Here is a 27103-nt window from a genome sequence, read left to right as displayed (position 1 = left end):
TTTCAATTTTTTTTTTTTTTTTTTTTTGAGAGAAGGTCTCACTAAGTTGCATAGGGCCTCGCAAAGTTGTTGAGGTCAGCCTCGAACTTGCAAATCCTCCGAGTCGCACAACCGGACCAGAATTCCACCAACTTCCTGCATCCCAGACTAGTTTGTCTAATTGGCAGTGTCTTAGATGGTGGCCTGCAGGAGGAAGGATTTGTTTGTTTGTTTGTTTTCAGAGAAGGTGAGGGAAGGATTTTGTGTAGGCGTTTCCGGTGTGGGGAAACAGCTTGCGTATCGCCGTTACCACAGTAACCTGACGTCATCATGGCGACCAAGGCGACTAAGACGACTTTTTAAGACAAGGAGGTGATCTGGTGAGAGAAGAGCACGGCCCCGCCTCCAGGTGTTTGGACTCACCTGAGGGTGTGGGTGCCCTGCGGCGCGGGGAGGGGGTGGGGGGTGGAAATTGAACTCCGCTGGGATGGGGAGATGAAGGGATCTCAGACCCAAGTCGCCTCATTCCCGCTCTAGGACTTGGTGCCCCGCTTAATGGAGAGGGAGAGAGACGTGGGACCCTCCTGGCACCAGGCAGCATGATGTTCTGCTCCAAGGTGTCCTGGACCTACCTCTCATGTAAAGGCGGGGCGCGGGAGGGTAACACCGGGAACGGCCCTCTGTAGCCTAGCTACTCCTCTGTAAAATGGGGTTAGAAGTGCTCTCTCACAGGCCCACCCTGCAAGCACATAGCCCTGTGGATTTTGTGGAATCACGAATGCCTGTATAAATTCAGGCCACTTATTCCTTTTCAAATTTGTCGTTAGGGGGCCGGGGATTGTGGCTCAGTGGTAGAGCACTCCCTAGCATGTGTGAGGCACTGGGTTTGACCCTCAGCACCACATAAAGATAAATAAATAAAGGTATTGTCTATCTACAACTATTTTTTTTTAAATTTATTGTTAGGGAATAGAGGAGGAAAGGAGAGGGAAAAGGCGTGGTGAGAATCCCATGGTACCCTCTGGTTGTTATCGAATTGTATCAATGTCACTGTACAATGACCCAGTGCCTAACATGGTGCCAGGCATAGTTACTCTTGTAAGACAAGGTGATTTCTGGATTCTGTTTCTTTCCTGGAAGCTCCTCATAAGGCTCATATCAGGTGTCTGAAGAAGACAGTTTTCTGAGGATGTGGGTCATGATTGCTGCTGAAGATCTGAAGGGCAGCAGTGCTCAGGGGATTCCCAACACTTCCATCCCTGGTAAGATATAATGCCTGGCTCAAGTGAGTTCATAGATCTGAATAAGAGTATATGGCAGAATAGCACACAAGGTTCACAAAATAGTCTGAAAGTAGAGAAGCTACTTTGATCTCATCCTTGAAGAGGTTTAGCTGGTGAGATTTCATTCTTTCAGTAGTATGTGGTTTGTAGTAGACCTTAGGGCCCATGTTAGGAATGCCTTCTTTGTCACAAAGCAATGAATAGTTCAGTTGGGGGAAAATGATGGTTAATATGCATTTGCAAAACAATTTTTTTGAGGTGCTGCGGATTGAACCCAAGGCCTTACACATGCTAGGAAAGCACTCTGCCACTGAGCTACATCTCCTGCCCTTATTTATTTTGAAATAGCATCTCATTAAGTTGCCGAGGCTGGCCTTGATCATCTTGCATCAGCCTCCCTAATAGCTGGGATTACAGGCATGCACCACCATGCCTGCCTGAGTTTTCAGCTGGCCATAAAGAAATTCTTTGACTTATCTTGTCTAATAATAGGTATTCTGACCATCATGCCAATATGAGCCCTGCCCCATATCATTGAGAAAGGAATGCTTTAAAGAGAGGCCAAGAAAAATCTCAACAGACCTTGCTAGGTTTCCCCACCCAGTCTAGTAGCATGAGATCTTATTCTTTTGTTCAGTTGTTCATGCTTTGATTGTGCTTATATTATAAAGCCTATATAAACAACCCAAAGGGGCTGGGTTCAGAGAGCTTCTGGATAGCTGAACAGAGGGAGATTCCTGGAGTGTGGCACCTGGTGAGGGGATGGAAACTCCAGGTCTCTTCCCCCATACTTGTCCTACATATTTCTACATTTGTGTCATTTGTAATATCCTTAATAATAAAATGGTAAATGTGTTTCCCTCAGTTCTATGAGCTGCTCAAGCAAGTTAATCAAACCTAAGAAGGGGATCACACAAACCCTGGTTTATAGATGGCCAGTCAGAAGCACAGGCAAAACAACCTGGGCTTGTGATTGGCATCTAAAGTGTGGGAGGTATGGTCTTCAAGATTAAACCCTCATCCTGTGGGCTAAGAACTGAACTGTGTGTAAGAACTGAAGTAAATTAGAGAATACTCATCTAGTATCCACAGCTGCAGCATTACTTGCTTGGTGGGTGGGATTAAAAAAAAAAAAAAACTTAGGCTGAAGTTATGGTTTCAGTGGTAGAGCACTTGCCTAGCATGTGTGAAGCACTGGATTCGATTCTCAGCACCACATATAAACAAATAAAATAAATAAGTATTCATTAAAAACAACAACTCTGCATTCCTGGTTGAGAAGTCTATTGTTGAGTAAAAGTTTGGGAGGAAATTCATCTGCACAGATCGTGTATTGTTCTAGTGGGTGTGGAAATATGCAGTTTTAGGTCTTTCTAGCAATCTGAGATTATAATACTTCATTCCTGGTGACTGCATTTTTTTCTACTTTTTAATGAAGTTTTTTAAAGCAAGAAGTTTTCCAAATGTTAGTTAAAATGTTAGTTACTAGAAACTAATATTTGCAAAAATAAAAATTACTCTAAGTAGAGTGTGCTGTATTATAATGACACTAGGTCACATTCCCTAAGATAACCAGTTACTCTTAAGTATCATGATTATTTTCCTAGGATGCAATATTTTTATTCTTATACTTCAGAAGGAAATGGACATTAACTTTATTATCATATGATAACAAATGATCATTTCTATTGTGGTTATATGTAGCATGGACCAATTTGATCATAGTGCAGATCCATTAATATAACAAGAGAATAATAATAGAAGGAACCATCAGGCTGATTTATTTAATTACATCAAAGATTACTGTACATACTTAAAATATATGCTTTAGTAAGTTTTAACATACATGTGTACTGATAAATTCAGTATTAAAGTCAAGATAATAAAAATACTCATCACCTCAGAAATCTTCCTTATACCCCTTTGTAATTCGCTCCACCTACCTGACTCTAGATTCCCTCTCTATATCACTTTGCCCCATTCTTAGGCAAACAGTGATCTTTTGTCACTGTAAATTAGTTTTCATTTTATATAAATGGAATCATACATTCCTTATTTTCTTTTTTGTCTGCCTTCTTTTATTTGACCTAATTACTTTAAAATTTATCCTTATTGTTGCATGTATGAATAGTTCTTATTTTTTATTATTGGGTAAAATTCCATGACCTGGATATACTACATTTTGTATTATAATTGAGTTTTTCCTATTTTGAGTCTTTTTAATTAATTAAGAATTTTGTTTTATTTTATTTATTTATTTCTGTAGTGCTGAGAATCAGTATCAGGGCTTCGCACATGCTAGGCCAAACACTCTATTACTGAGCTTCATCACCAGCCCTTGAGTCTTTTTTTTTTAATGAAAGCTGATGGGAACATTTTTTAAAATGTTTTTTTCATGAGCAATGATTTCTTTCTCTAGGGAAAATATTTTGGAGTACAATCAATGACTATAAAAATTGGTAAATGTAAGCTTAACATTGTAAAAATCTGTCAAATTGTTTTCCAAAGTGGTCATACCATTTTCCCCACACCAACACTGTGTGAGAGTTCCTTTGTCCATTATCTAGAGAGCACCAGCCATTTTTAGAGGGATATAGTGGTATCTCATTGTTGTTTTAATTTATATTTCCTAATTATTTTAAGCATATCTTCTTTTTTCCCCCTCTTTTCTTCTTTTTCTCTCTTTTTTTCTGGTATGGGGGTTAAACCCAGTGGTTCTCTACTACTGAACTGCATCCTCAGCCCTTTTTATTTTGTTTTGAGGCAGGGTCTCACTAAGTTACCCAGACTGGCCTCAAATTCATGATCCTCACAGCTTCTTGTGTTGGCAAGTCTAAATTCTGAGACCAATAGACTTCAGACTCTGGAAGGAGTTGAAGTTTGAGTTCAAAGGTAGTCTCCTACTTACTGACTAGGAAGAACCTATATTGCAGATGAAATCTGAAAAGTAAGCCAACAGAATTCCTTCTTCCTCCAGGAATATCAGTTTTTTGTTCTGTTGAGGCTACCACATGAAGGTTGAGGCCCACTCACATTGTGGAAGGCAATCTGCTTTACTGAGTCCGCTAATTTAATGTAAATCTCATCCAAAAACACTGTCATAGAAACATCTAGAAGAATGCTTGACTGAATATCTGGGCACTGTGGCTTAGCCAGTTGAGACATACAATCAACCATCATGACATCCATTTGCCTGAATTTTTGTTATCAACTTTTAGACATCATTGGCAATGTACTGAAATTAAGGAGAAAATATCCTTGACCCAATTCTACAAGTCATCTCCAGAGAAATCAATCACTAAAATAAAATACTTTAGTAGCTGTCAGTATTTAGAATTACATTGTGGACTTTTCCTTTTTTATCCTTAAACAAATCTGCCTTGATGAATTCCTGGATTCTTGGGTGGTAAGAAAAAAAAGGGAAGGAAATGTATGTATGTATGTATGTATGTATGTAGACATGTATATATGCATAAAATATATATTTTGTGTATACTGCTGAAGCTGTGAGGTGTATTTATTGTGAGAAATTTTTGAGGTTAATTATTGCATGTTATGTCAGTCACATTCAATTCCTAGCACATATTAGAAAACACAAAATAGAAGATGTTGGTTTTCTGATTTTTCTGCTTGGCCAGCATGGTTACCATGGTGATTCAGTGACTGCTGTGGGATTTGGTGCAAACTGAGCATCCATTTTTGATTCTTTCTTGAATCATTTCTTACTATGATAGTTGTGAAGCATTGGTTTTATAATTCTGTCATTCCTTCTGGATTTATTAATTGACTTTTGGCTATTAGAATTATATTTTATTAATGATTCATAGATTGCTATTTTGCTCAGAGTTAGCATTTATTATTATAGTTACATTTTTGTAAGAGAGAATTTTTTAATATTTATTTTTTAGTTTTCGGTGGACACAACATCTCTATTTTATTTTTATGTGGTGCTGAGGATCGAACCGAGGGCCTCGTGCATGCCAGGTGAGCGTGCTACCTCTTGAGCCACATCCCCAGCCCATAGTTACATATTTTGATGTTCAGGTTGTCCCAGTGTTTGCTAGTGGATATGCCTTCAATGTCAGTGTTCATTTGATGCCTCTCTGGAAGTCCTTGAACATGTGCTTTGTTCTCTGAGCCTGACCATCTCCTTATCTGTAGAAAGGAATTAATGTCTGCCTACTTCATAGAATCACTTTAAAGATTTGAATAATGCAAGTCTGGAATAACAAGTTACTCCATGTGGTATCTAGTAGGTCTTCAACAAGTGTTAGTTCTCTAGTTCAAATTTTCTTCGTTCTGTCATTGCAGTACCTCTAACTTTAACATAATATGTTTACCAGAGAGAATACTTAGAAATATAATACCAAATAGGGATAAAATTATGAAACATTATGTTTTAAATACTTAATTGAGAAAGCTGGGATTACGGGCACATGCCACCATGTCTGGATGGATCTTTTTTGATGTAAGCATTGACTGCTATACATTTTCTTCTTAGAAATACTTCTCCTGCATCCTATAAATTTTGGTATATTATATTTCCACTACTCTTTGTCTCGATATATTTAATTTTTTTTCTTTTAATTTCTTCTTTGACTCATTGGTGTTTGAGCATGTTTAATTTTCATCTATTTGTGAATTTTCTGAAATTTCTCCTCTTATTAATTTCTACTTTTATAACAGTGTGGTCAGGAAGGATACTTGATATAATTCAATCTTTATAAATTTGGGGGGACTTGTCTTGAAGCCTAACATGTGATCTCTCCTGGAGAATGTTCGATATGTGCTTGAGAAGAGTGTTTATTCTGCTGCTATTAGATGGATTCCTTTCACACTGGGTTTGGCTTGTGATTGGTGTCTGATGACTAGTGTCGGTGGAGCTTCCATGAAGCTGAGGCCTAAAGTACAAGCATACACAGAGGGGCTATATCTCTGAGATCCAGGGTGGTAATGGACCTGACACCTGCTGAACAAGCACCCCCACTGCTGCATTGGTGGAAGTACAGGATGTGCAGATATTTGTGAAATAATCAGGGAGCTAAGAATGGAAGCACAGTGTGAACAAAGTTTGAGTGGCTCTATTATCAGGGCAGGGCCTTGCCCTCTGTGGTGGCTGAGCTCATACCTGGAACATGGTAATGCATTGCAAAGGCTTGACTATGGGGCCCAGATTATGGACTTAATCACTGTGGCAGTGGCTCTGGTATCTGAGTTATGGGTGGGCACAATGCAGCCACAGAGCCTGGGTCTAGAGTATAAGCAGTCATCGAATGACTATGGCCTTGGGTCTGGGACTGCTTCGGGTTGAGAAAGGTAATGGTTCTTTTCTCACTATAGCTCAACAGTGGATGCTTCTTGTGTGGCAAGGAGGGGCATGTATCTGTGTCTTATCTCAGGATTTCTCTTAAAAAGAATGATTTATACCTTAGTGGTGAGCAAGATTCTGGAGTCCTCGGTGGAGCTGGCCTCTGACAGTGGTAACCTCTGACTTTCTTCTTTGCTCCTAGCTATCTTCAGGCATCTGAATTATGCTAGTCTCGCCAGAGACCCTTTTTGATGAGAATATTCTTTTTTTCCTTTTTTTTTTGCTCTACTGTGTTACTGACTGCAGATTCTTTAATAGACTTCTGAGCCCTCTCTGGGAGTTTTGGTTTGTGAATGGCTGTCTATATACTTTTATTGGGAGATGAAGGGTGGTATCTCTTAATCTGCTATCTTGGTAGGCTTTTTATTCTTTAGACCTTTTTTATTGTTTCTCCTTAAATGAAATATTGTTTTGTTGCATGGTTTTGTCTGTAGATCCCCTACTGCCTCATAGAAAACCAGAGAGGAGGTAACATGAGGAGAACAAATGGACATTTTCATCTCAACGTGGCAGAGTAAAGTGAGAACATGTTGTGAAACAACTTTCATCTCATGACCTTCACTAAAATCCTGGGAAGTGGAGACGTACTCTTGCCCTTTCCCTGTACATCTATAATTTCCCAACTGTACCCAACTGTGGCTGTCAGTGTAGGTAGATTTATATGTTAGTTCTGTGATGACCCTATTAGCTAATTCCCTTGATTTAGGGATGTTCTCCATTTGGAAACAGCCATTTTCCTAGGGGAAGAACTAGAGGTGTTTATTTTTTTTCTCACTTCCAAAACCAAGACATTTTTGTTATGGATAAAAATGGAATTACATGAAAGGAAAAAACATCATTTAAAAAACCTTAAAATTCAATTACTCATGAATAAACATGGTTAAATTTTGAATATATGTATATTCAAAAGAGTTTGTCTCTCAAATGAACTTTTTGAATATATGTATTCAAACTTTTTTCACAAGTTTTTCTGTGCAAATGTAACCATATTTAAGAACAGGAATTTGATAACATACTTCTTATACCCTTGTTAACTGCTTTTTTGTGACAGACATGGAAGGGCAATCCATGTCCATCACTCTGAATACACATAACAATAAAAAAGGCCACCAAGACACTAGTAATCAAATTAGATATAAAACAGTGATTAAAATGGTTAATATTCATTGTTGACTTCCTATAGTTCCAGACACTATTATCAGTGTTAAGCCTGTCATTGTTCATTTAACCTTCACTGCAACTGAGGAGGAGGGCCTATTGATGTTCCACTTTAACATAATGGAACTGAGGCACAGTTAGGGCAGGGATATTGAGTGGAGAGGCTTAGATTTGAAAGTAGGCCATGTAGCAATCAAGCAAAGATACCTAATCAGTATGCGCTACTGCCTCTCATCAGATAAGACCAGATTTATTGTTAATCGGGCACATAAAAATGAATGAAGCGGAGGTAACTTGTTTTTTCTCAGTTGACTAGGCAGAAATTTAAAATATATATTAAAAAAAAACTTTATGGTTTGGAATTTGGGGAAATGTGTCCTGTTATACTACAAACAGTGTTGCTTGGCTCCTGTCTCCCTTCCTAAGTTTTAGGGATGTTCCTCTTTTGCATTGAGTGACTTTCCTATATGTGGGACAGCAAATGCTTATTTCCTAATTATTTTATTATTTTGTATATTTACAAGAGAAATAGATATGTATTATAGGTAAAAGTAGAAAATATAGGAAGTAATATAAAATAACATTCCCCAAACATAAAACCCAAGGTAAATCCTGCTAATGCTTTCATCTAATTATATTATTTCATAAGTTTTCTTATGCATGTGTTTATTTATACATATATGGCTAAATTTTTGTATTTGTTTACATAATATAGGAACTCATTTTAGTTTTTTAACCTGCTTGTATTATTGTAGTGGGTTGAATGAATTACATCTCCCAACAAAATTTGTCCCAGAGTTAGCTCCCAGTACCTGTGAAAGCAGGTACTTATTGGGGAATAGGGTTTGTGCACATGTAATTTAGGATCTTGAGATGAGATCATCCTGGATTTAGGGTGAGCTCTAAATCCAATGACCTTTTTTTTTTTTTTTAAAAAAAAATATTTTTAATTGTAGTTGAACATAATAACTTTATTTTATTTATTTATTTTTATGTGGTACTGAGGATTAAACCCAGTGCTTCACAAATGGTAGACAAGCACTCTACCACTGAGCCACAACCCCAGCCCCTGACCTCTGTTTTTGTAAAAGAAATGATAGAGAACTTTGACACCCACCCAGGCAGGAGGTCATGTGATTGAGACCGACATTAGAGTTCTGCTGCCACAAACCCAGGGAAATGGAAGCCACCACAAGCTGGAAGAGGTAAAGAAGGATCTTCCTCTTTAAGTCTTCAGAGAGGGTGAGACCCTGTCAACCCACTGATTTTAAACTTCCAGTTTTCAGAACTGTACAAGAATAAATTTCTCTTTTTTGCCATGAAGTTTATGGTAATTTGTTATGGCAGCCCTAGGAGATGAATATGCTCAGTAACAATATATCTCCATGTTTTTGGTACTGGGGGTTAAACCCAGGAGTTCTTTTTTTTTTTTTTTTTAGAGAGAGAATTTTTTAATATTTATTTTTCAGTTCTCGGCAGACAAAACATCTTTTTTTGTATGTGGTGCTGAGGATCAAACCCGGGCCGCACGCATGCCAGGCGAGCACGCTATCGCTTGAGCCATATCCCCAACCCCCAGGAGTTCTGAACAATGGAACCACATCCCTAACCCTTTTTATTTTTTATTTCAAAACAGGGTTTCACTAAGTTGCTTAGGGCCTTGCTAAATTGCCAAGGCTGGTTTTGAACTTTCGATCCTCCTGTCTCAGCTCTTGAGTAGCTAGGATTACAGACGTGCGCCATCATGCCCTGCAGTAACAACATGTTACAAATGTCATTATGAATAAACACCAGTCTGTACCCTATTTTATCATGACTGTAAAGAAAGTAAGATCAATAATGATTTGTAAAAACAAATTTTAAAATTGCCTAAAATTTCTTATGTATCATATCCTCTTTATGTATTGAGGCATTCAGTGCTTAGAGCACACTTACAAGATGGGTACTATTGTTAATCCTCGTTATATAGATGACAAACTGAGGGATAGAGACAATAAGGACTTGCCCAAGACTGCACAGTTGGGAAGTGGGACAGTTTGTATTTGTACTCAGTAGTCATGCTCGAGAGCCTGGTAAGTTTATTGTTAAGAGGGCTGGGGTTGTGTCTCAGTGGTAGAGCACTTGCCTAGCATGTGTGAGGCACTAGGTTTAATTCTCAGCACCACATATAAATAAATGAACAAAATAAAGGTTCATCAACATTTAAAAAAATATTAGAAAAATTTATTGTTAAGAGAGAGAAGCAGTTGATTCAAACATGCGTATTTTAGGACATCATTAAAAATAATAGTCACTGTGTTAATATATTTATACGAACAATTGTATCTAGTAACAAGAAGGTGGTTTGTGACCTTGGAAAATGTTCATTGCAGTTATGGGAATGGAAGCCAAATACAATGGGATAAGGAATGAATGGAAAATGAAATTTATAAACAGGGAATGTAGAAATCCTTTTTGGACCTTTGATTTGAAGGAGTAGGGAGAAAAAGGAAGTTAGATATTGAACCTGTCACTGAATGGGTAATGAGATGCCCAGGAGGGATTATTGGATAGCTTTAATTTTTTGAAACTTACTTGAGCAAGTTTACAAGTTAACGTTGAAGAATCACCTCATCTCAGATTTAAACCTTAAAGTTGCCCATATATTTATTTCTCTTCTCACACTTTCATTTCCATAAGGAGTTAATGAGATACCTCTAATGGAATAGTATAGGTTATGAGCACAATACATATTTAGTTATTAGCAAATGAAAGAATGGGCAAATGTGTGAGAGAATTGCTAGTGAATCTTGGATTTCTGTCTCTCCAGAAATGGCTGAAATCCTGGTGTCATGTGGTTGGATAATGCATCATCTGAGGACCTTGCACTGATGAGTTGCAGGATGGGTCTAGAAGTTTCCTATAAATACATGAACTGAGCAGTCCAGTAACAACCATTAGGCAAACACCACACCTTTCTTCCCACTGTGACCTGTCACTGAGCTCACCATATTAGGTCACAGATACTCCTATCTTCCCAGTGTGATGAACTAGATTTGGGTTTGCTCAGAGCTGTGTTGTGAAACAGCTCTTATCACATTATGAAATACCCAAGAAGGTAGATAATCTCTGTCTCTAAAACTTTGAACTCAAGGCATATCAGAGAGAGATTTGCATTCTTTATCTAGCTGCCTGTGTTCTCAGTAGGGGAAACAATGAGGAATGGTTTCACAATACCTACCTTAGTCCTGAGGCTCAGCCAGCTCCTGTTTCATGTCTCAACTTTAAAGTCCTGTTCTATGTCATGTTCTCTGGGCAGGTTTTCCTCAGGTCAACTGTAAAAACATACATTGTATATTTTTACAGTATTGACAGTAAGGATGGAATGGTCAGGCCCATTTCACAGATTACCAAGCCAAGCTTAGGCTCACAAAGCCTAAATCACTTCTTTAGGTAAAACGTAAGGACTGGTAGGAGATTCTCTCACCCTCCCTAGAGGACTCTGAGCATCAAAGCTGCATTTTTCTCTCAGATCAGATGGGAGGCTGGAGCCAATCTCAGTTTTAGATATCCTAGATAGTGATGGATGCAGGATGATTCCTTCTGTTAGTTCAATAATTCCAGAAAACACTGGAATTAGGACCAAGCTCCCAACATGCATCACTTCCTTCCCCTTTTTGAGTCACTCAAAGTTACAGTCTCCCTCATGCTACCAGATGATACCCATCTTTCTTTTCCTTCTCTTTTTTGCAATACTGATAATTGCACCCGGGGCCTAGCACATTCTTGGCAAGCTCAAACAAAAGCAAAAAGGACTGAGATAGGATCTTGCTAAGGGCAAGTTGCTTAGGGCCTCACTAAGTTGCTGAGGCTGACTTTGAAGTTGCCATCTTCCTGCCTCAGCCTTTTGAGTTCTGGAATTACAGGCATGTGCCACCATTCCCAGTCTTTAGTTTTTTCTTTTCTTTTTTTCATGAAAAGGTATATGTTTTGTAGGGTAACAAATATGATAAACTCGTATTTGTTACCCTACAACATATACCTTTTCATGAAAAAAATGATTCTAGTTCTGTTTGGAAAATTCACATGTATATCAAAGCAGTTCAATTTGCTGTTGACCCCAAATATACATGGCATTAACTGATTTATCTCTTTCCCCTCAGTGTAGATTGAAGTGTCAACACTATAGAGGGTCCCCCAGTGACCAGAATCCTCACCATCCATTACCCCACCCCTGAACATGCTTCCCAGACCTTCTGACACCCACTCTCAGTCATCCCTTTTCCTGAACCCTGGATACAGCTGCCCATACTGCTGACGCCCCCATCCCCTTTTGGTCACTTCTTGTTAGGTCTGTGCTGCCCTATGCTCACTGGTAAATGCCAAGGCATGCTAGAGCTATTTGGAATTTCGTTGTATGTTTTTACAGTATTCTTTTACACTTACCAGTTTTGGGAAAGAAAAAGAATCATTCTGTACAAGCTGGTTTCAATGGCGGTATCATTTTTTCTGCTCATTGTGTAAACTGCTTTGTGGAGATATTTGATAATGATGGTATGCTATTGCCACCTCGTGACAGAATTCTAAACTGCAGCTTTAAACTGCTATTCAGGAAAGTAGGAGGGTGTGGCTTGCCCAAACCCACTCTGCAGAGCTTTATGGAAAACTGGGTGAAAAAGGGGGTACTTCCAGTGTATGGGTATATTGATGACTCCAGACAAAAAGTGAAGACTCTCATTATTATGAAGAGAAATTCTATGTGAGAGAAACAAGTGATATCTTATTTTTATGGCTAAAATTCTCTGGATAAATAGAGACATATGTGAGAAAATATAAATTCAGGTCACTGTGATCTTTGTAACCTGCCTTTACCTTCATTATGACAATATTTATATGTAAATGCATTTCTGTGAAAATATTTTAAATTGCAATTTAGTTGTTTTTGATTTTACATCAAATGATCGTTTCATCATATAGATGCTGCCAAGTATTTTACTTGTATTGTTGCATAAAAATTTACTTCCTTTACCATTTGTATTAGAGACTATAGTTTAATATTCTCAGACGCAATATCTTTATTTTGACACAATATCTTTATTTTATTTTTATGTGGTGCTGAGGATCGAACCCGGTGCCTCACACATGCTGGGCGAGCACTCTACCGGCGAGCACTCTACCACCGAGCCACAACCCCAGCCCTGATGTATATTCTTTTAAAATATTTTTAGTTGTAGATGAACACAATACTTTATTTTATTTATTTATTTTTATGTGGTGCTGAGGATCGAACCCAGTACCTCACAAGTACTAGGCAAGCGCTCTACCACTTATAGTCCCAGCCCACTAATGTATATTCTTAACAACGTGGTATGAAAGTATCTGTTTCTTTACACATTGGAAATAATATGAATTATTGCTAATCTGATAGGTAACATACCACCTCTCACTATTGTTTCCATTATAACTTATTTTTACTGCCCTCTAGAATTCTATCTTATGGATGTGATAGTCACTTTTCATAATACTGTGTTAATTGGGGTGTTCTGATATTCCTCATTATCAACCCTGTGGGATGGCATTACACCACTTGAAGGGCACAGTGTGAGGCAGAGTTCACATGGCTGTTTGCAAGATGAGATGAATATGCTCTGTTTGAGCCCAGCAAACTGTCGTGGGAGAATTCTAGTCATACCAGAACCTGGTTTGTATGTATGTGCACGCTGACAATCATGCTTCCCTCTGCCTCTTTGTGGCTTTGCCTCCTATTTAGCCTATCTTTCTAAATTCAGGCCCAGAAGTAGAGGAAGGGAGTTCTCAGGATGGCAGTGTTTGTTATTTTTTTCTTGTTTTTGTTTTTTTTAGGTATAGATGGACACAATACCTTTATTTATTTATATGTGATGCTGAGGATCAAACCCAGTACCTCACACATGTTAGGCAAGCATTCAACCACTGTGCTGTAACTGCAGCCCTTCCTTCTGCTGCCTTTTTTTTTTTTTGGTAGCAGGGATTTAACTCAGGCCACTCAACCACTGTGACACATCCCCAGCCCTTTTTGTATTTAATTTAGAGACAGGGTCTCACTGAGTTCTTAGGGCCTTGCAAAATTGCTGAGGCTGGCTTTGAACTCAAGATCCTTCTGCCTCACCCTCCAGAGCTGCTGGGATTACAGGTGTGTGCCACTTCACCTGGCCTCCATTTATTAATATATATTTTTTGGTTGTAGATAGACACAAGACCCTTATTTTATTTATTTATTTTTATGCATTGCTGAGTATCAAATTCAGTGCCTCACATGTGCTAGGCAAACTCTCAACCACTGAACTGCAACCCCAGCTCCAGGATGGCAGTGTTTATAACCAGATTCTTATTCATGGCCCTTACTAGGTCCTGAAAATAGACTTCTAAAAGGGAAATTGTTGGTGCAAAGGGTGTGCACCTATGTGGCCCTTTGATAAGTAGTGCCATCCTGACATTCATGAAGGAAGTTCTAATTTAGTCTCCCTAAAATGGAAGCATATGGAAAATAAAAGTATGGAGAGGCATGAGGAAAGTAATAATGCTGACTTCCTGTCACAGAGGGCAGGCCTTAGACTCTATTTTGGACCAATTCTTAAGTTACTACCATAGTTGGAAGATGTGAAAGAGATCAGAGGTAAATCAGGCTTTCACTACAAGGGCAACCTCAGGAAATTTTTGATTGTTCTTGGGGTATAACAGATGACCAGGGGCTGGGGGTGTAGATCAGTGGTAGAGTGAATGCTTGGCACATGTGAGGCCAAGGGCTTAATCCCCATACCAAAAAAAAAAAAAAAAAAAAGAAAAGAAAAGAAAAGAAAACCCTAGGCCAAAAATCACATTTTAAAAGCTTTCTTGCAAATATAAAGACAATTAAAATCACACATTTTAAAGTTGGTAATTTTTAGTAAATATATTGAGTTGTGTACCTATATCCATAATGGACTTTTGGATGTTTCTGTCACCTGAAAAATTCCCATTGTGTTTCAGTGCAGTTAAATCTGCACCCACCCACCCCCAGCCACATGAACTACAGTTATGCTTTTTGTCTCTATGGATTTTCCTGTTCTTAGCATTTCATGTAAATGGAATTATGATATTTGATCTTTTGCATCTGGCTTCGTTCACTTCAGATAATATTTTCAAGGTTCATCCATATTCTAGCATGTAGAATTCATTTCTTTCTATGGATGAATAACATTCTGTTTTAAGGATATACTGTGTTTTGTTTATCCATTAATCTTTGCATAATTTCCACTTTTTATTAATTGTGAATGATGATGCTGTGTACACTTATTACAAGTTTTGACATAGACATGTTTTTATTTCTCTTGAGTATATACTTAGGAGTGGGAATTGCTGGGCATGTGGTGATTCCATGTTTATCTATTTGAGGAACTGCTAGAATACTTTCATGGCCCTGACAATCATGAGGCTTAGTCAGTTTTTCTCCATGTTAGATAATTTTATGAGTTTTGAGAAACAATACCACAGAGTTGAAGCACCCTTCTTGCTACATCATATCTGGTACTACATGATGCTTACATGACATAGTTTTCACTTGGTTAAGGCAATGTTTTCTTAAGTTTCTTCTAGCATACAGTAACAATTTTCCATTTGCCTAGAGAGCATGTAGAGACAAGAAAGAAAATGCTGGCGTGTTTCTCTTTTCACTGTGAATCCATGCCATTTCTGTGTGGTGGGATGAGTGTCCTAATAGGGAAGGGGGTAGGGAAGAAGGGAATTGATTATATCATAACCATTCATCTGAAGTCACTGTCTACCCCATTTCTTCATGTTTCCCAAATTTTCCTGTCTCCTACTTTTATCCCCTGTTTTACATGAGAGAAGCATATTTCCTTGAGCTCCTGAAGGGAGAGAGCAATCTTCATGCTGTGTATTCTGGAAATGATGCTGGAGCAAGACAGACAGATCTCCCTGGGCAAGCATTATATCCAAACCAGAAACTCTGGAACATTCTTGACTTGGGGGTAAGTCTCTTCACTCTCTTATCCTCACCTGGGAACACATGTATCTGTTGTGTGTGAGTGTCTTTGCTCTGTGGTAGAGTGGTGACAAAGAAAATAGACAGGTGGGGACTAAGTTCTTGGTGAATGAATCAATACCCAGGGCAGAGGCTCCAGTTCCTCTGTTTTGGATTCTATTCTCATGTTGAGCATTTATCATCTTTCTGTCCCTTCCCAGGGGTGACCTAGATGCCTACTTTCTCTCTATGTCGCCTACTGTCACAAAGGGGTAGGAAAAATAGCAACGAGAGAGAGAGAGAGAGAGAGAGAGAGAGCGAGCGCGCGCCACACTGGAGGACCTGCTGTTCTCCTCTGTCCTGGAGGAGTTGGGAAAAAAAGAAGAAAATCAGCATCCTATTTCCTCTTGTTGTAGATACTATCATGTTCCCAATTTTTCAGTACACTTAAACTCATAGACCAGCCAACCCACGTGACACTATAGTTAGGCCTCATGGCACAAAGATTTTATCACCACCACCATCTTTAATATGGGGGGTTGTCGAGTGAGTACTTACATATAGGGCATAGTACTGGGAAAGTTGAAAATGACCATTTTCCAAATGGGAAGCTGCTGGTTCTTTTGCAGGGAGAGCAAGAAATGGAACCTCATTTCTATCCTGCCACTTATCTGGAGAGAGTCTTAGACTTTGTGAGACTGAGCTTGGTCACATGTGAAATGGCACTCACCATTCCTTCACACTGACATCTGATGGTAAATAAGAAATGCTGAAAAGTACCCATGGGACACAGTGTGAGTCCTGTTTCCACTGCCTCTTCCCTCCCAGGAGGAGATGTCATTGGCCAAAGCTCAAAAGTGTAAATGCATAGAGAGCCTGTGCAAAGGGAGCAGCAAGCATTGAAATAGATCCCAGAATGTGTAAGCTTTGGGCCAGTGTCAAGCTGTGGTTTGTGTTACCTGATGGTTGGGACAGAGGAATAAATTATGGCACCATTTCCTATTATTACATATGCTTGCTGTCCCCTTAGTTTGCCATACTGTTTGATACCAGAGGCGCAGTTTCCCATTGATTCTGAGGTAGAGCAGACAACATGGATGCTGGACCAAAGATGAGAGTCAAGACACTGGACACCTCCCTGACTGCAGATTCTTGGGTGAGTCACTTTCCCTGTGCTGGCCTCACCCTAGCACAGTGATGCCCTATAATAGTGGCCTGAGCTCTGGGTCAAAAACCAGTTTCAGTCTGGACACCACTGATGAAGTTTGAGTGATTTTTTAAAAAAATTGTCTTGAATCTCCATGCGGTAGGCAGAATTCTAAGATGACATCCAATGACCTTCACCCTTGTGTAATCTCCTCCTCTTTGAGCATGGTTTGTATCTGTGAATATGATATGTGTTCCATGATTGTGTTCTGTTATGTAGCAAAAGAGAGACTATTTGGGTAGGCCTGACCTACTCAGTTAAGTTCTTTTTTTTTTTTTCTTTTTTTCTTTCTTTCTTTTTTTTTGGTACCGGGTATTGAACTCAGGAGCACTCAGCCACTGAGCCACATCCCCAGTCCTATTTTGTATTTTATTTAGCGACAGGGTCTCACTGATTTGCTTAGTGCCTCACTTTTGCTGAGGCGGGCTTTGAACTTGCAATCCTCCTGTCAGCCTCCTGAGCCACTGGGATTACAGGCATGTGCCATCACACTTGGCCTCAGTCAAGTTCTTTAAAAGTATTTTTTTCTGGCTGTTCTAAGTAGGGGAAGTCAGAGATTCACAACCCAGGAAGCATTCAATGCACCATCATTGGCTGGAAGATGAAGGTGGCTATACAGCAGAAAATTGGACTAGTCCCTAGGAGCAAGGAACCTTCATAGATGACAGCCATAAGGAAAATGAAGACTTCAGTCCAGTAGTCACAAGTAAATTATTTCTGTAGCAACAAGCATGATATTGGAATTAGATTACTCCCCAGAGGCTTCAGTTGAGACCTCAGTGGGACCTACACCAATACCTGGATTTTTCCCTAAGCACACAATTAGGTCATGCTGTGCCAGACCTCTGACCTATAGATCTGTGAGCTATTGAATGGGTGTAGATGTTAGTCCCCACACATGTGGGTACACAACTGCAGAAAATTCATCCATTCCAGTTAAGCTGGATTCATACTCATTGCATATAGAGTGTATATGTGTGCAGATGATACTTGGAGAGAATATAACACATGATAACTTTTACTAGTGCACGGTGAAGCTGATGGTTATGGATATATTCATAGTGGTATCTGAATTCATTTCCCACATTTACCAAGAGGATGATGGGCTACCTGTTAATCAGAGATAAATAAAACCCAATAGAGTTTTCTTAATGTAAACATATTAGAATTCAGACATTTGAAAGGTATAATAAATACCATAATAACCAGATATGTCCACAACCAAGACTGTAAAATTAAACATCAGAGTAAATACACCTGGATGACTTTTCTGATGCCTTATCCCCAAAAGGACCCATTATCCAAAATCTGTTTTTGACATTCTCCTGCTTTGCTCCACGTTTTACCCCTGTGACTATATCCCTAAACAAAACCCATGGTTGCTTTACTTATTTTAAGCTCTTACATAAGTAGTATATTTATATTTATATACTACTTATTGATTTTTTCTTCACTGAACATAATGTTTTTGAAATCTCTCTAATAATGCAGCTTTGGGGTTTTGATATTTTAGCTAAGCTTGGTGACCTGCTTGCATATTTGTCTGAGGCACTGAGTATTCCAGTGTTCCAACCACTAACAGGCGTTTCTAGTGCTGAGGACAAATCTGTGAATTGTGGTTGCCATAGAAACCAGATGTCATTATGGCCACTATGGTGACTGTGATGACATTTTAAAGGAGACCCACTTGCTATGGTTGGAGAGCAGTGTCCCACCTTCAGGTGTTTGGACTCAGCAGAGGGTGTGGGTGCCCCACAATGAGGATTGAGGCATGGAGAGACAAAGGCATCTGAGACCCAAATCACCTTGTTCCCACACTGGGTCTTGGTGCCCTGCTGACTCAAGAGGGAGAGAAATATGGAACCCTCCTGGCCCCAGGCAGTGTGGTGTACTGTGTGGATATTATAGGATCATAGATGCCTGTATAAATTAGACCACTTCTTATTCATTTTCAAATTTGTTTTTAGCAGATGAGAGATAAGTAACAGAGAATAAAAAGGTCCTGGTGAGAAGCCCATTGTACCTCTGGTTGTAATAATCACTACCCAGTTGTACCAGTGCCTAGCATGGTACTAGGTACACAGTTCCTCTTGTGAGGCACAGTGATTCTTGGGTTCTCTTTTTTCCTGAGAAATTCCTCTTGGGCTTATTATATCAAATGTCTGAAGGAGGCAGTTTCCGAGGATCTGAGTGGTGATGGCTGCTGAACTTCTACCCCACATGTAAATGCTGCAGTGCTCAGGAGACCCCTGGTGTGATATGAGTCTTGGTTCATGTGAGTTCATAGAGCTAAACATAGTCATGTTATTGAATATTGTCTACAAGGTTCACAAAATCATATAAAAGTAGACAAGCTCTTTTAACATCATCATTTGAAGAAGAAAATGGAGTTTTGTCCCATTGGCAACTTATATGCTTTGTTGTAGCCCTTGAGGCTCATTCATCCTAGAGATGGCTTCTTAGTCTGAAAGCAATGAATCCTTCAGCTTGTGGTAGGAACTTGATATTTAACAGGTATGTTCAATAAATTTCATTTACTTTTTGATTATATGCATAAAAAAACTGATTCCTATCAAAATCTTCAGATGAGTATTGAAATATACAGTTGGTTAGAAGGCATTGTGAAATTGTAATATGGAATTGAATCATCCTTGGTAGCCAAGTTTTATGCATTCTTAAATTTTTGTAGAAACCAACTATTATCTAAGGATTAGTTTAATATAATTTTTATGTTTTTCAAAAATATTAATTAAAATAGAATTTATCCTATTGTAATTCAGAGCTATGTTGTTTAAAATAACCAAATACACTGAATATCAGTATGATTATTTTATCAGGTTGTACCATTTCAGTTTTAGACTTCAGAAAGAAATGTGCATCACCTTTCCCTAAATATTTAGATAGACCTCATTGCAAATGATTGCTTCTATTTTGGTCATATGTTGTATGGAAAACTCAAAAAGACCTAGTGATTATCTATTAATATGACAGGATCATCTTAGTGGAAATTATTCTATTTAAATGTATTTCACCAAATCTCTGAAGAATACAAGCATATTTCCAATACTTTATTGATGTATGATTCATGTGTAATTCACTGTGCGTATTTAAAGTCTTTGCTGAAGTATTGACATCTGTATGCACCAGTGAAGCCAACACTACAGCAAAGGAAATATATATCCATCCCCCCAAAAAGTGTTTTCCTGCCCCTTTGCCATCCTCATACCCACATATCTCCTTCCAGCCTCCCTGCCTCTCCCACCCCTCCCCATTTTCAAGCAACTACTGTTACCTCACTATTGATTATTTTGTCTTTCTTATAATTTTATGTAAGCAGATTCATATATGTATTCACTTTTGTCTGGCTTCTTATATTCAACCTATTAATTTTAGATTTATCCATATTGTTTCCATTTTAATTGCTGAGCACTATTCCATTATATAGATATGCCACAATTTGGTTTTATCTATCCACTTTATTATGGATGATGAGCTTTCATTGTGTATAAATTCTCTCTCTCTCTCTCTCTCTCTATATATATATATATATATATATATATATATATGATTTCTTTGTCTAGAGTACATAACTAGGAATGCAGTGGCTGGAGCCTATGGTAGACATAAAATAATTATCGTCAGAAACTGCCAAAATCTTTTCCAAAGTGGTTGTATCATTTTTCATTCTCATGAGCAATATATGAGAGTTCATTCTCCACAGCCTTGTCAACAATTGGTATGGTCAGTCTTTTTTAATTTTAGCCATGTTCATGGGAGTGTAGTGGTATCTCATTGTAGTTTTCATTTATATTTCTAAAACAATGATGTTGAACATATTTTCATATGATTATTTGCTATTTATATATATTATTTGGTGAAGTGTCTGTTCACATTGTTTTCCTATTTATTTATTGTGTCTTTTTTTCTTTTTATTGATTTCTAATTTCTGGATATGTTACTAGTCAGACATATTACTTTCATACACTTTTTTTCAAAGTTATTTTATTTCTTTATTTAATTTTGGTACTGGGTATTGAACCCATGGATGCTTTAACATTGAGCTACATCTCCAGCCATTTTTTTTTAACATTTTGAGACAGGGTCTTGATAAGAGGCCTAGGTTAGCCTCCAGCTTGCAATCCTCCTGCTTCAGCCTCCCGAATCACTGGGGTTACAGACATGCATCACTGTACCCAGCTTTTTCACAATCATTGCTTCTCTTTTCATTATCTCAACCATGTTTTTGGAAGAGTAAAACTGTTTAATTTTGAGGAGGACCATTTATAATTTTCTTTCTTTAAAGTTAAGATGCTTCTATTGGTCTTATCTAAGTTTTACCTAACCCATGTTTATAAGGATTTTCTCCTGTGTTTCTTTACAGCAGCTTACACATTTAGGTTTTATGTTTAAGTGTCAGATTCAGTTTGAGTTCAGTTTTGTGTGTGGTACAGTATATGTACCACAATTCATTTTTGGATATCCATTTGTGCTAGAACCATTTGTTGAAAAGACCTTCCTTTCTCTCCTTAATTGCTTTTGCTCCTTTGTTGAAAATTAGTTGTCCATCCAGGAGTGAGTCTATTTCTGGACTCTTTATTCTGTTCCTTTGATGTAACAGGGTTCCACTTCATGCTTTGAGTGTAAACATTGCTGCCCCACCACCACAGGTGGATCACTTTAAAACTGGCATTTTTTTTCTTATTTTTCCATTTTCTTCATATTTATCCTCTCCACATCCCTAATGGCAGGGGAAACAAGACCAACATTTTTCCCAGCCCACGCTAAGCTATCATGTCCTTCACACCTTGAACAATATCACTGTCCACAAGAATAAAGCAACTCCAAACCTGGGAGCTGGAGCAACAGCTCTCTCAAGGACATCCACTGGACACTAATTACTTATATCTACTGATAATGTTTATATCCCAGTTCTTGTGTTCCTCCCTTAAAATTCCTGTGTTCCCACAGGCAGGGAGAATCAGCCTCTGGAACAGGAGTCCCCAGTGTTTCTACTTTGCTAATAAATCAATAAAACTTCTTACTTTTTCTCAAAACCTGTCCTCATTATTAAATCGTCAGTGGAGACAAGGACCAAGCTTTGGTATCATACTTACCTACCTTGATACCAAAACCACAGTTTGATTACTGTAGGTTTATAAGGAATCTTGAAATCAGGTAGTATTTGTCCTCTAACTTGGTTCTTTTTCTAAGTCATTTGTTATAGTCTAGGTCCTTTTTATTTCTACATGATTTTAACATCAGTTTATAAATTTCTTTTAATTTTTTGTAGGACTTTTATTGAGATTGCACTGAATCTGTATATTAATTTGAGGAGAAGAGACATCTTAACAATTCTGAGTCCCATGAATACCATTTGTCTTCCACTTCTTTGAGTCTTCCTTAGTTTTCTTGGCAATATTTTATAGGTGGTAAGTGTACAAATATTTTACATATGTGGATAGAGTATTCATAAATATTTCATACTTTGGTACTACTGTAAATGGCATTATTTCTTAAATAGCATTTATAATTCTTATATATTCACTGAACCATCAAAACAAATATTTAAAAATAGATATTGAGGAATCTTTTTGTTTGAAAGTATATACTATTGTAGGATACTGTTTGATACTTAATAGGCATGGACATGTATTTCCATACCATCTTCAGAAATCATTAGCCATACATTGAAATAGACAGAAAAAATGTCCCAGAGACAATATTGCAAATCATTTTCTGAAATATTGACCGCTAAAATAATATAGTTTAGTAGCTTTCAACTTTATGTATGCTATATTTGAATCTGTGAAAAATGTGAAGTTGTAATTTTTTCCCCCCAGTAAATTCACCTCAGAAAATTCTTGGAATCATGGATGATGAGGAGGCTGAGTCTATGTATTTGTCTATATAACTTTGTATATTGCTGAATCTTCTAGGAATGTGTATTGTAAGGTGTCCTTAAAGTTAATTACTGAGCATTATGTCTGCCCTATATAGTTCCTAGCATATTTTAGGATCAAGATGAGGGTGTTGTTTCCTTTTTCTTGTACTTCCTATCTTTGGATACTTAGGTTTCTTTTATTCTTTTGCAATAAAAGTAACATCACAATGAATATATATTACACACACACACACACACACACACACATATATATATATATATATATATATATATATATGTATATATATTCATATTTGTATCTATACCACAATTTTCTGTTATTGACAGTACACATACATGCACTTTTTTTAATTTCTGGAAATTGGTTTAGTGAGTCAAAGAATAAAAGCATATACAATTTTTGGAGATATTATCAAATTTCCCTTCATGGCAGTTACATTAGTTTCCTGTGTCTACTGTAACAAATCACCACAAACTTAGTTGTTTGAAGCAAGATAAATTAATTTTCTCGGAGATCTGGAAAGAGAAGAAGTCAGAAATTTGTTTTATTGGCCAAAATCAAGGTGTCAGCAGAGCCATGCTCTGGAGGCTTCATGGAAGAATCTGCACTGTACCTTTTCCAGCTTCTCATAGCTGCCAGCATTCCTTGGCCTATTGCTGCCCCCTCACCAATTTCTGCCTGCATGGTCATACTGTCTTCTCCTTTTCTACGAATGTCAAGCCTCCCTCTCTCCTCTCTCTTAAGGACACTTGTGACTATTTATAAGACCCACCCAACAATCTCATATGAGCTTCCTATTTCATCATGCTTAGCTTAATCACATTTTGAAGATCTTTTATCAGGTAAGGTAAGACTTACAGGTTCAACAAATTGTAATTGATAGCAATGGGAGCCATTGTTAATCATTTTATGGTAATCATATCATTTTGATCTCAATGGGCAGTGTAGAAAGTACTTTTTTCATTTCACATCCTCACCAACTGAATGTATTGACAGACTTTTCAATCTTTCTCAATTTAATATTGAGAAATCATATCTTACTGCAGTTTTAGTTGTATCTCTCTTATTTAAAGAAAGTTTGAGGGGCCAGGGATGTAGCTCCAAGGTAGTGTGTTTGCCTTACATGCATGAGGCCCTGGGTTTGATGCCCCAGCACACCCCCAAAAAAGAAAGTTAGTTTGTGCCTCCTTTTGTAATTTTAAAGATAATTTAAATTTCTTGCTATTTATACCTTTTAAATATTGTTGATGGTAGTATTGGATTTTTAATGTCTCTATATCAGCTTTTATATAGATAGGAAATCAACACATTTTGGAGGTGTTAGCTGTCAATTTTCCCCCATTGTCTTTCTAGTGGCTATCATATTTTTGCTATGCAGTATTGTTATTTTTATTTTATATAGTCAATTATATCAATATTTTTACTTACAATCTTGGGTTTCAAGTCATAGTTAGGAAAGTTCTCCCCACCTCCAACTTGTAGATGCCAACAGGGCTGGGCTCTCTATATAGGCTTTAGGGAAGAATCTCTGCTTTGCCCCTTCTAGTTTCCAGATTATTCTAACAATTGTAAGAGTTTTAGTTTTGATATTTATATCTATACCATTTGGAATTTATCCTAATTAAAAACTTAGAAATTGGTCTACTTTTGCTTCTTTTACCCATACAGCTATCTAGGTATCACCATAGCACACACTGCCACTGATTTGAAATGCTATTTGGATCATATTCTAAATTTCCAAATATAATTTAGCCCTTTGAAATTGACCACATATTAATTTCTTGTTGCCCATAGAACTCCTGAAACAACTCCAGTGGAATAGTATGTGTTATAAGTTCAAATATATATATATATATATATATATATATATATATATATATATATATATATATATATATTCATTCCAGGGCTTGAGACAAGCTCAGATTATACTGTCCTGCTATCGTAGCCTCATGAGCCCTACTCAGCAACCCCTCTTAGTGATGAAGAGGAGATAAGAGAAGAAATTCTGCCCTTTTTGCCAAGATACCTTGGTGTAGGGCCACATGCGATGGTTGATCCCTGAAGCATGAGTGGGATCAGGAAGTAGCTCAGCTGTTGCCCTTGGGACCAGTAAGCTATAAAGAAGGAAAGTATGTAAACTAAACTGCTTAAAACAAATACTCTATTTCATCTCCTTTAATCTTAACTGCTACAGAGGTTTCCTGTTATTTATTATCATTATTCATATCAGGGTACTGGCTTCAGGAGAGTTTAAGTAAATTAGGAAAACCCTTTGTGATCTTCCTTTGGGCAGGTTCTCCTAAATTGTCATAAAGTCTTCCAATTTGGTCTTCATGCCCTCTGGGCTCTGAATGATTTAATCTTCCTGGGGGTGGACATTACATGTTCTTGGGATGTTCAACCATATTTAAAAAGTATGGTCTGTTACATTTTTAAGTCACAATATTATTGAAATTGTAAAAAAAAATCTTCCTTAGCAGACATTATATGAAAACTTGGGAGAAACTGGTAAACTACACTTCAGATACTGGGTTAGTGTTCATGGTTTGTAAAATATACTCACAGATTTGCAAGCAAGTTCAACAGATAATTCACATAAAAATATACATAAATGGGATCTATCTCCATTTTGCCTTTTCTTTTATAATGAAAGGAGTATATTTTGCAAAGAATTATATGTCTTAAAACAATTTGTTTAATATGATATGGGTTCTTCTTGAAAAATTCATATGTATGTTAAAATAGTTTCATCTGCTGTTGACCCCAATCTACATGTCATTCACTGATTTCTCTGAAAGAGGGATATTTTAGTGTATGTTAAGGTGTTCACACTGTGGAGGGGTCCCTCTCAGAGAACAAGGCCTTCACTCTCCATTACCCCACCCCTACATAGGCTTCCCAGTCCTTTTTCTTTCATGCTCTCATAGTCATCCCCACTCCAGGACATTATGTACACAACTGCCCAGACATGATGCAGGTAGTTCATCCTTTCTGCCACTTCGTTATAGCCCCACCACTGCTACCTGGTGTTTCAAGTTATAGATGCCCCTGAGCATGTCTTCACAGTCTTCTTTTACACCTACTAGGTTTCTGTGGCAGAAATAGAATCAGTCTGTACATAGATTCATAAGGTGATTTTTTCTAAGTTTTTTTTTTTTTTTTTTTTTTTTAATTGGTGCATTATAGTTGTTCAGATGGTGGAATTTGTTATGTATTCTTACTGGCACACATATAACAGTATAATTTGGCCAATATAATTCCCCAGTATTTTCCCTTTCTCTCCCTTCCACTATCCCCCTGTTCCCTTTCTGCTACTGATCTCCCTTGGATTCATATTCTGTCTTCATTGCAGTTTTTGTATTTGTTTTTCCTTGCACCCACAGCTTTGTATAGAGGTTTGATGATGGAGGAACATTGGTGCCACCTGGTGACAGAATTCTGAACTGCAACTTGAACACCCTTAAGTAGGTAGATGGGAGGGAGAGGCTGTGGCCCAAGACTACCTACAGAACTTTCTGGAAGTTTTTGTGGAAAGGGGGACATTCCCAGGATGCAAGGATACAGACAGCCTTCAGATGGAAAGTTCTGAAGAGAAAGCTCTATGTGAGAGGAATAAAAAGATCATTTAAAGTTCTATGCTTTGAGATCTCTTCATGAATAGCTAGAGATTTATATAAGAATAAATAGAACCAGGACATTTATTACCTTAGTAACCTGCCTTTACTCTTTTTTAAATTTATTTTTTTAGTTGTAGTTGGACACAATACCTTTATTTATTTTTATGTGGTGCTGAGGATCACATCCAGGGCCTCTCACATGCTAGGCAAGTGCTCTACCACTGAGCCACAACCCCAGCCCCTGCCTTTACTCTTATTATGACCATTTTTTCCCATTTCAGGGATGTTATACTGTACCCAGCTCTTTTGTAAGCATTTTTATACATAGTTCCTGAAAGTATCCTTTCAAACCACAGGAAAATATAAAATTTTGTACTAATATAAAGTATTCAAGATATGATTAATTTATATTCCTTATATTACAGTGAATAAGTACCTGTATCTCTATGTTATCAAACTTTAAAGATGTGGATGCAAGGAGGAAAAACCTACTAAAACTCTCATAGAAGTCAGCAAATGAATTGCAGGGAGATCAGTAGTGTGTTTTAGTAGCACATTTCTATGATAAAATTTGAAATTGCAAGATATTTTCAACATTTTTATA

At 37.7% G+C, this 27103-nt stretch overlaps 1 long non-coding RNA gene across 1 annotated transcript; it reads left to right on the top strand.

Moving 5' to 3' along the window:
• The first annotated feature begins 242 nt into the window (after window positions 1–242).
• On the top strand, window positions 243–26516 carry LOC124076753 (uncharacterized). Its single transcript, XR_009224589.1, has 8 exons — window positions 243–359; window positions 1120–1241; window positions 5171–5246; window positions 7065–7149; window positions 15637–15776; window positions 16800–16925; window positions 22267–22405; window positions 26266–26516. It is a non-coding gene; the product is annotated as an uncharacterized LOC124076753 (long non-coding RNA).
• Window positions 26517–27103: the final 587 nt, after the last annotated feature.

This window comes from Marmota monax, unplaced genomic scaffold (genome assembly GCF_021218885.2).
Source record: "Marmota monax isolate L192 unplaced genomic scaffold, Marmota_monax_Labrador192_F-V1.1 WCK01_AAM20220418_F8-fsc00050, whole genome shotgun sequence".
NCBI classification, from domain to species: domain Eukaryota; kingdom Metazoa; phylum Chordata; class Mammalia; order Rodentia; family Sciuridae; genus Marmota; species Marmota monax.
Note: the sequence above shows the minus strand (reverse complement) of the source record. Positions and strands in the feature narration are given on the sequence as shown.